The following is a 9,909-nucleotide window of genomic DNA, read 5'->3' as shown; positions in this document are numbered from 1 at the left end:
ACTGAAAATAGACCAATTCTCATATCCAAATTCTCCATCATGTCCTTTATTTTACACAAACACAGAAAACTTAAAAAAAACCCTCAAACAAACAAACACAGAATGCTCCAGAAAGAACTAAACTGCAATTCAAGTGGTGGTGCCAGAACATCCAGTTCTGTAATTTTTAATGTAGATTATTTGTGTAAAAGATTTCATATATTCCCTCTTCCTCTTACAATTTAGTTATTCTTAGCTGAAGAGGTAACTGAGGAAGGATCTCCCCTAAGTGTCTACTATAGCCTGACAAGTTTCAGCTACACCTCTTCTAGCCAACTAAATAGTGCCAGAGAGCATTTCATGGGCCAGGGGCCAAGTACCATGGTCTGGCTCTGTCCACGCTCTCAACATCCTTCAGCCTCCAGAAAATAGTGACATCATCCAAAACACCAATGGGGAAAGGTCCCTCATCCATGTGAACTTCCAAATAATGACTGGAGACTGTTTGGGACAGCACTGGGTGGCCTTGGCCAAAAATTGTGTCAGGGAAGAATTAGAAGGAAAATTCAAGAGGTTCAATACTCTTTGCTTCACTATTGTTGATGTATCCTTTAAAACCTTCCCATTACCACAAGGAAAAATTAAAAAAGGAAAAGAAAGAAAGAACACTGTTCACTGCTGGTAAAAGCTGTGCTGAAATGGAGCAGATCCATGTCTTCCCTTTGGGATAAGCTTATGATTTCATTCCTAAGGCTCATAACCTTAGCTCCTGAAACTTGTTGACTTTCAGCAAGACAGCCAAAGGTGGGACTTGGGACTGTAAGTATGGAGTCAAGAAGACTACAGTTACGTAGGTTATAACTTCCCAAGGAGACTAAAGACCCATCAAACCCAAAGGCTCTACCTGGTCTTCACTGATGCAGACAGTACCCCCCAACAGCTCTATGGAACCACTCTATGTTCCAGCAGAGATGAAGGGAAAGATAGCTAAGGTATTATGCTTGGTCTTTTACCACCTTCAAGCATACTTCATTAATTACTTGGAACACATTGAAAAAAGGAGTTGACTTGAGATTCACATCTACTTAGTAATTTGTTAACTTCTGATAAAACTGAGCTTTGTCTTCTTATCTCTCTTTGCCAAACAAAGAGGCCAAGGCCAGCAAGTGAACCTCATCTTTCACACTGCTCACCTGATTCAATCAGTCACATATTGTAGTTGATCATTACATTTTCCAGATAACTATTCGCTCTCCATTCCACGATATAAAAAAAGGTTGGCACACAAACCAGCACTTAATGGGAAGGGGGAGAAAAGACAAAGCTCTACCGATAAAGTCTCTGTTATCACTTTCATTGATGTAAAACTGTCAATAATTTAGCAGCAGAAGTAACTTCCCTCCAGAATGAAAACATAACATTTTCCCTTAATATGCATCCATTATGTCTCATTCTCTGTGAACCATTGTAATATAAACGTTTCCCAATGAACAAACTTCACCATCACATTTTTTATCATGATGATAAATATGAACCTAATCTTCCTTCAGGAAGATTTGACCCCACTTATTCCATTACCCAATTCAGGTTAAAGGCCTAGCCCTTACTCATGGATGCTCCATGTTTGTTGGGAACTGCATCTCCAATACAGCTGCTATCACCTTCACTTTTCCAGCAAACATGCCAGCTTATATCCTACCAGGCCTCTCATTCAGAAGATATTGGGAGTTACTTGTGATGGGCTGACATCACTAGCCTCCAATCTTCAAAGTCACAATTCCTAATTAGTTACCAAATCTATGGGGAAAATAGAAACTTTGAAAATCAACTTCAGAAAGGTCACCACCAGCTCTGAAAATCTCAATGTTGGGCTGGTGCCCTCACGGTGGAAAGAGATCTGCATTCATCTGGTAGTAGTGACAGAATTGTGCTGTCATTTATAGCAGTGTAATTCCAGAAGCAGAATTAGTCCCTACAACTCTTTCCTTTGGCTAAGGGTACATTTACACATACGTAACAGATTACAACCTTTCTCCCACCTACTCCAGAGCTTTGGCACCACGTGTATTTATAGCATTATGCATGCAGTAAGCAATCACCCTGTAAAACAGCAAGGCGACTCCAGACAGCGAGTCATTGCCAATAGCAAAGAACTGGTTAGTTAAAAGGGTGGTTAATGTTCTGAAATACTGAGTGGGTAACAACACATTAAATGGCTGTTGAGAGAATGCTCATATTTACTCAGAGGTCAATTATTCACTCATAAATTTCTTGGTTTAATTTCCTTGTAGTCTATTTCCTCTATTACATATTCATAATAATCTTCTCATAAGTTCTCCTCCTACACCTACTAATTATCCTCCATGTTCACCACATAACCCTTTTGTGCCATATAGATGGTGAATATTAATTTCCGTAGAGCAGTGATTTTTTTAATTAAAGCAATGTTCTTTAGAAATAAATGCAATAACCATCAATTAAATTTAACAAATAAGGAAAAGTCATTAAACAAGAATGCCAATCAAGATGCTGAGCTGAAATTCAAACAACATCAATCATGCTTCTGTTGTTCCAAAAAAGCTCGATTTAATCAATACAAAATCCGCGGGGTTTCAGTAAGGGAACCACTCACACACAGTACCTTCTGTTTCTCTGGAAGGTGAAGCTCTGTGCCTGGGCAGTCAAACAGAATCACATGGAATCACAGAATTGTAGGGGTTGGAGGGGACCTGAAGAGATCGAGTCCAACCCCCTTGTCAAAGCAGGTTCCTTAGGGCAGATCAGCTACTCTGGAAAAAGATGTGCAAAAGGTGTGCTCCACATGATGTGCTCCTGAGAAATCAACAAAGACACCTCAGGCTTGGCATTGTGTCTTCACTCCTCCCTGTGAACAAGACCAGTTACAACAAACCAAAGCATGTGAAATTCAGCAAAAAACATTGACAATAGGGGCTGAAACTCTCTGGTGATTCAAACTTCTACAGGAGAGAAACAAGTGCCATTCCTTTTTCAAGAAGGATCTTCCCCCCCGTTCCACACCCCTGAAAGATGCATGAGCCCTTTGAGGTCTGCAAGGGAGTTGTTCTGCATCAACACTTTGCTGTATTCAAAGCAGCTGAGATGGAAGGACACGGTCACCAAGAAACTGGAACTAGGTGAAGAAAAGTAATCTGGTAGGTCTTATAAAAATTCAGTACTTTTGGGCTTGGCTTCAAGGGAATAGGGTACGAACTTGTGGTTCTGGGTATCACCAAGCATTATTTTCATACAGCTACATGTTGCGTAGGACTGAGCAGTTACACGTGGTCGTTCATACTGTAGTTTCACATAAGAACACACACAGAGAAAAATAAGCATACAACAATGTGTATCTATCTTGTCAATTGTGTTTTAAATACCTATTTGGCCCTGAGCAAGAAAGAAATAGTAACTTCTGCAGCAGAGCAGTCTCTTGGTCCAGAAGCTGGATTGTGTCCTAGAGCTATCTCATAGATCTGCTTTTCAGAATTGTGGCCAGACACACACAACTCCCATTAAAGTAATTGATTGCTCTGTGAGCTTAATACTTCAATATCCCAGGATCTATAAATTACAATACAATACGCTATATCATAATATATAGCAAATAGCATTGAAGTCAGTTGGCACCGGCTAAGTAAAGACCAAACAGAAGATGGATATTAGAGTCCAGAAAGAGGCACAAGGGATATGTTAGCAGCCAGTAGTCAGCTGTGCAGAGTTTAACCTGTCTGTGATATTTCTGTGAGGGCTGCAAGCAGAAAATCCCATCCCATTATCTCCAGAGAAGGAAGAAGGATCCGTGAGGAGAGAAGGGTGAATTATTAAAGGATAGGCCAAGTATGACTGAGAGCTTATTAAAAAGGGAGGAGGATGGGTAAGCAGAGAAACAGCTTGCTAGGCTGGTTCTATTAAAATCGAAGGCTAGATCCTCTGTGTAAATTAGCATAGCTCCATTGACTCGGGTTGACTGGTTGACTTCTCTGTCTTTATGGCAGTTTACCAGCTGACATTTTAGCCTATTAACTTGAAGCATTGCATGTTTTCCTCTGAGCTCGGTCTGTGTTTGTTCTGCCCCCTCCTCCCCTTTTTTTTTCTGCCAGAACTGACAAAATTCCTCAGCTGAAACATCTGAGGAATGACATCTCATCAAAGATGGACGTTTCCATGGAAATATCTGTTTCAGATGAATTTTTTTTAGTCTTCCTTGGATAAAATATAAATAACTGGTTGGACAAGTTTTCAATAAATCAAAATAGAAACTTTACTGGAGAAGCTGAAATATTGTTTGGGTTGCATTTTTCTTCGCTTTTCTCTAATAAAGAACATACAATGCCCCAAGAAAAGAAATGACCAAAATGAAAATTTGCTGAAAACTTCCAAGAGGAGACCGAGCCATGTATCAGGTTATTCCCAAGATGCCCATGTTTATAGTCCCAAGGGCAGAAAGAGATGACGAAGAGCTGGTGGCACTGAAGGCAAGACAATGGGAGAGAGCAAGCAGTCCTGGCTTCTCTTTAGATGAGGGCCTTTTCTTTTTTCTCCCTCTTTTCCCTGCTTTTCCTTCCCACTCATTGCAGCTAGTGCCTCAGACCGTAATCTGCTGGAAAAAAACCCCAGCGCAAGCTGTGCCTCCTCTGCACCAGCCGTTGCTGATAGAGAGATCCTCTGACACGAATCTAGAGGGTTTTTTCTTCCTCATTTTGAGCACCAATTTGCCCCCACACACAGACTGACATGTATTCACATGGGGCGAAACATTCCAGAGGTGAAACTGCTGCGACTGTTTCCCAAAATATGACCCCAAGGAAGAAGAACTGGTTATGGAAGATTATGCACTGAAAGTGATTTCACAAATTATTATGTAAAATAAAATGCAGGGCTCTGTTCAAACACATAGAGGAGTCTGGCTATGATGGGAGTTGGTAACTACATCACCAAGAGTTTCCATTGGGAGCCTCAGCCCAAGGATGGCTGAGGAATAGGAGTGCATCCAGGATCCCGGACATATCCCACCACCTCTACATCTGTTAGTGGTCCCATGCCCCATAACAGTGGTGGGGAACCATACCCAGTATGTGTAATGACAGCCAAGGCTGTGCTTTACAATATGAAGATAAGATTCAGTTGAGTGTTTCCAGGGCTTTACCCAGAAAGCTCTCTGCAAATTAAATGTTCCAACTTAATCTATCCCTGCTTCTGGAAATGCAGTACCAGCTTCCTTGGCACAGTTCAGAATATCAAAAAACGTAAGAAGCCTCCTACGACTGGGGAAGAGCGCTAGAGCTGCCAGCTGCTGTGAACATTTGTGGAAGAATACTTGGGGAATGAGTTGCAAATACATCAATACATTCCACTTTCCAGGAGCCCAAAGTATGTTTGGCAATATACAGGAGAGAACTGCTGTTGGTGTGAAACCTCAACTGGGTGGTTGACTAGAACAGTACATAGTCCTACACATGGATGAGTATGGTCATGCTATTTTATTGCTGTGCATAAGGTCCCATAAAGAATGTGTCACTTGACTTTTTCCATAAAAAGAATAAAAGATGAACTTAAATTATTGCTTAGCTTTAGGCAGTGCTTAGCTGCTGACCAGCGTGGCCATCCCATCTGATGGAGCTAAGGGAAAGACACGCAGATTTGTCATCACTGCCAAAGTGGTTTCGTACAGCTTGTACTAATGCAGAATGAGACAAGAACTACTTATTTTGGAGGAGGCAAACTGCAGCTTTTCCTGTGAGCTAGTTAGGTGAGGTCAGCCAGAATTTTAAAAAAATAATAAATGATAATAAAACCAGTTTGTTAAACCATAAATGCAATTAAAACCAAAGAAACTGCACTGGGGATAGGTGTTATTCAGCCTGTGTGAGGGGTTGCCAGAATCTGGCTCTGAATAGTTTTGATTAACAAACCCGAGTCTGAATTGTTAGAGAACTGTTCATTTCGTTAAGCCATTATTCATGGCCTGTGACTGGTCATAAGTAATGCTCTGCATCCTGATGAGAGGATTGAAGCTTACACCGGAATGATGAATGCCTGACAGCAGATAATGAATAGTGTACTTCCCTCACAATTCACAAATGCTCGAGGGTTTCTGAATTGTAAACTACCAGGCCAACTCACTGAACAAGTACATTGAAAAAACATTCCCAAAAGCAGCAGGATTTCAGCTCTTTCTCTGTGGGGTAGAGTTTAATTTCCCTAAATCAAAGCAGTACAGGTCAAGCAGGTGTCCTAGAGCCGCTTGTTGGTTTTGTCTCAGGCCCAGGCAGTCTGCAAATACAACCCAACATCTCAGCCACAAATTCCTCCTTGGGGGGAGAGAACTGGGGGTTCCCTGTGAGGTCAAAACCCAACTCTCTGCTATCAGGCACTTCCACTTGCAGTTGAAAATGCACGAACACTTGCAAATAATAACCCACACCATGACATAAATAGAAGCCAATGGAAGCCAAGTAATTCATTTATCAATATATTGGCCAACAGACTGTCTTAATTATTTAACTATTCTGGTAAAAGCTAATGCATAAAGAACTTAAATGGTGCATGGATCTTGCACAGGGCCTTGAGCCAAGAGGAAATTTCACACATAACACCAGGCAGTTCAAAGTCTTCTCTGCATGCAAATGGCACAGGACGACCAGCCAGGGGCAACACATCGCAAACGATACTTGGACCAACACGTTGCAATACTGTTCTCCAGTTTTATCAAAGTCTCTAAACTCCAGGTTTCTTTCTACCCAGTCATACATGTCTCCCCAACGGAATGCACTGCCAGTATGGAAGGGAAATGCTTCATTTACTGACCCAAGGGAATTGAGTGAAGGTTGGGGAAAATCACCTGAGAACATCAAGATGCACGTGTTGCAGCTGAACGCTTGGTAGACAATCACGTGCAGAATAGCTTACCTGCCACAGGCAAGGAAAAGAAGTTGTTTGGCTTTAAGTATTTGTACTTCCTGGGTTGATCTTTCAACCAAATCGCAGAACCAATTAATTGAATTAACATGGCATATCAGTCTCCAGAGCACTCAAGGCTTTGCAACTGCATGAAATCTGTTGCTGCAGCAGGCCTGCCTACATATCTTCAGCTAACAGTGCTGCAAACTCTCTGCTTCCATTTACAGCCATGGCTTCCCTTGCTGCAAATGACAGCAATGGCACTTATTAACGTGGTGGCTTGGGACAGGCTTCAAGTTGGGAATGGCTCATGTGAGAATTCAGTTCGGCGGTGTCCTGCTGGGATGGCAGCTCCAAAAATAAACAAGCAGAGGCTTCCCTCTGACCTACTGACACAGCATCAGTTACATTTTTATACTTGGAAGCTTTTTAACAAACGATTGCACTGTGGTTGTGTGAGGCAATAGCACACGGTCTGTGAGCCCTTTGTGTCCGCTCGCAGGGCTGAGCTCCTGCATCCTCATGGTGCTTCTGGTTTTGAGGGGTGGGTGATAGGACCAGGAATTACAGACTTTGCCTACCTTCCAGGAGTAGTATGCAACCTCATAGAACCACAGACTGGTTTGGGTTGGAAAAGACCTTAAAGTCTATCCGGTCCCACTCCCCTGCCACGGGCAGGGACATCCTTCACCAGCCCAGGGTGCCCAAAGCCCCACCCAACCTGGCCTAGAACCCTGCCAGGGATCCAGAGGAAGCTCCAGCTTCTCTGCACACCCTGTGCCAGGGTCTCACCACCCTCCAAGGGAAGAATTTCTTCCTCAGATCTAAGCTAAATCTTCCCTCTTTTAGTTTAAAAACATTCCCACTTGTCCTGTCACTACATGCCCTTGTGAACTTCTCAGACTATATTCCTTCTTGTGTCTCTAGTGGGCTGATTTTCAAGATCTTCAAGGACAGTTTCAATCTCAGACTGGAGAGGCAGCAGACTGTGTAGTCCCAACCCTGCCAGAAACAGCCTGCGTAATCTCAGTTGAATTACTGCTTCTATGTTTCTGTTTTCCACATGAAGTTATGCTTGCTTTTACAACTGTAAATCCTTAGGCTGTGGGGCACTTCGTACTACTCTTTTGTAAAGAGTCCAGCACAGGGAAACTAATTTTGACAATATTACTGAGTTATGTTGATATTAACTAACTTTATAGCCCCCAATTTCATCCTACGTAAGCATATCTTCCTGATGCTTAGACCCTTCTGTTACTTGAAGACATTAATCAGAGAACCCGTTTCATGACCCTTTTACTGATACGCAAATTGTACAGTGAAAAGTGCAGGACATCACTCCAAACTATTTGGGGGTGGCCAGTGTCTCCTGCTTTAGGAGTTGCCACGAACCAGCCAAGCAGCAGCCCCTCCCCAGCTCTGCGTATTCAGGAAAGCAAAGTTCTGTGGAACTCCTGGTGTCTGCTGGACTCCATTTCACAGGTGGCAGAAGGAACAACTGGAGAAGAGACCAATACTATTCCCACACGCAGCCACGGAACTCCTTTAAATTACCTCTGCTTTTCCAGTATCTAAAACTCCTTTCCCATTGTATTTCTCTGCAGTTCTCCAGCAACCAGGCACTGAAGATCACCCCCAGTTTGAAGCTAGGAAATTCTCCAGGGGAAAGCCAATAGGATTGAGGTGTTAGGAGCTTTTCCTTAAGGATTTCCTACCCTTTCTGTGGTTCATTTTCCTTTCCTTTGCCGTACCACTTCCTCCATTTACCCTTCCCCCTCATAACTTGTGTACAGAATTCATGCATGCCTAGGGCTCCCTTTCGTTATGTCTGCAGACACTCCCTCCTCTTCTCCTCACTCAAGCCTACCCACTTCGTCTCTGATTTCTCTACTTCCAGCCACACAGACCACCCCACCACATGAGAAACCCTCTTTCACATTCTTGACGCTCTCATGTTCCACCAGCAGCCGTGTGAACAAAATTTCAATCAAACAAATGGTCAGAGTGGCAAGTGAGCATAGCTCCAGAGACTTCAAAGAGAGTCTGTGGTTTTCACGCTCGCATTTTTTGTGGTAGTCATCCCCTGCTAGTTAGGTCTAGTACCAGCCTTAGCCAATCAAGCTACTTCACTTTCCAAAGCCAGCCCGTAATTAAAGCAGAAAGCCAACAGGCTCTCAATGATGATGCAAGGCTGTGTTCTCAGGTGCTCTTCTAGGCACGAGGCCAAAAGCTAAGTTACCATTTATGCAATTTGAAATGAATGGTATAAAATTAGGCACTGACCAGAGTTTCTCATTGCAATTCTTAATCATTTGGACTTTATTTTTCCAGCAGTCAGCAGGTTTTTTTCTTCTGAGAAGTCCTTTTAAAACAAAATTAGATGGCTGCTTACCATGACTATCAGTTGACTCAGATGACAGGACATTGCACTTACAAGACCTTTCGTGTTCCTCACTCCTCCTTTTCTGTTTCTCAATTAGGCCAAATTCTACTGCCTTTATTCATACTGTTGGTTTGTTTGGTAGCTCACTCTGATGATTTCAGTAGCGACTCCTTGAATAAATAGCCACTTCAGTGTGCCAAGATGACCTGAAGTCCATGCTGAGGGCTGTTTCAGGCCTTTGTCATGCCTTTCTTACCCTGTTTCATCATCCACCAAGCCAGGACTTTCTCACAGCTCATCAGCTGGTTCCCCCAGAACTGGCAGACAAATACCTTCCCATGTTTACTGTGCTTAATGGGAAGGCACAGCTGCATCACTACTGAGACATGCATCTACTGTTGCTCTTACTAATTTAGCAATCCCACCGTGTATCTACCAGTAAGAATGGTATTTGCTGTCCCATTTCAAAGAGGCAAGTTTTACATGTGACAATGGTTGCGTTGGTCAATGCATCACTGAATCACGTATAAGATCAGGATTTCCCACATTTGAGGGATAAAATACACTCTTTTAGGAAAGGGGACCAGCAATTGAAATGAGAATTCAGAACTCTCAGGAGCATTTAA

The sequence above is a fragment of the Gallinula chloropus genome (genome assembly GCF_964237585.1).
Source record: "Gallinula chloropus genome assembly, chromosome: 2".
In the NCBI taxonomy this organism is placed as follows: domain Eukaryota; kingdom Metazoa; phylum Chordata; class Aves; order Gruiformes; family Rallidae; genus Gallinula; species Gallinula chloropus.
Note: the sequence above shows the minus strand (reverse complement) of the source record.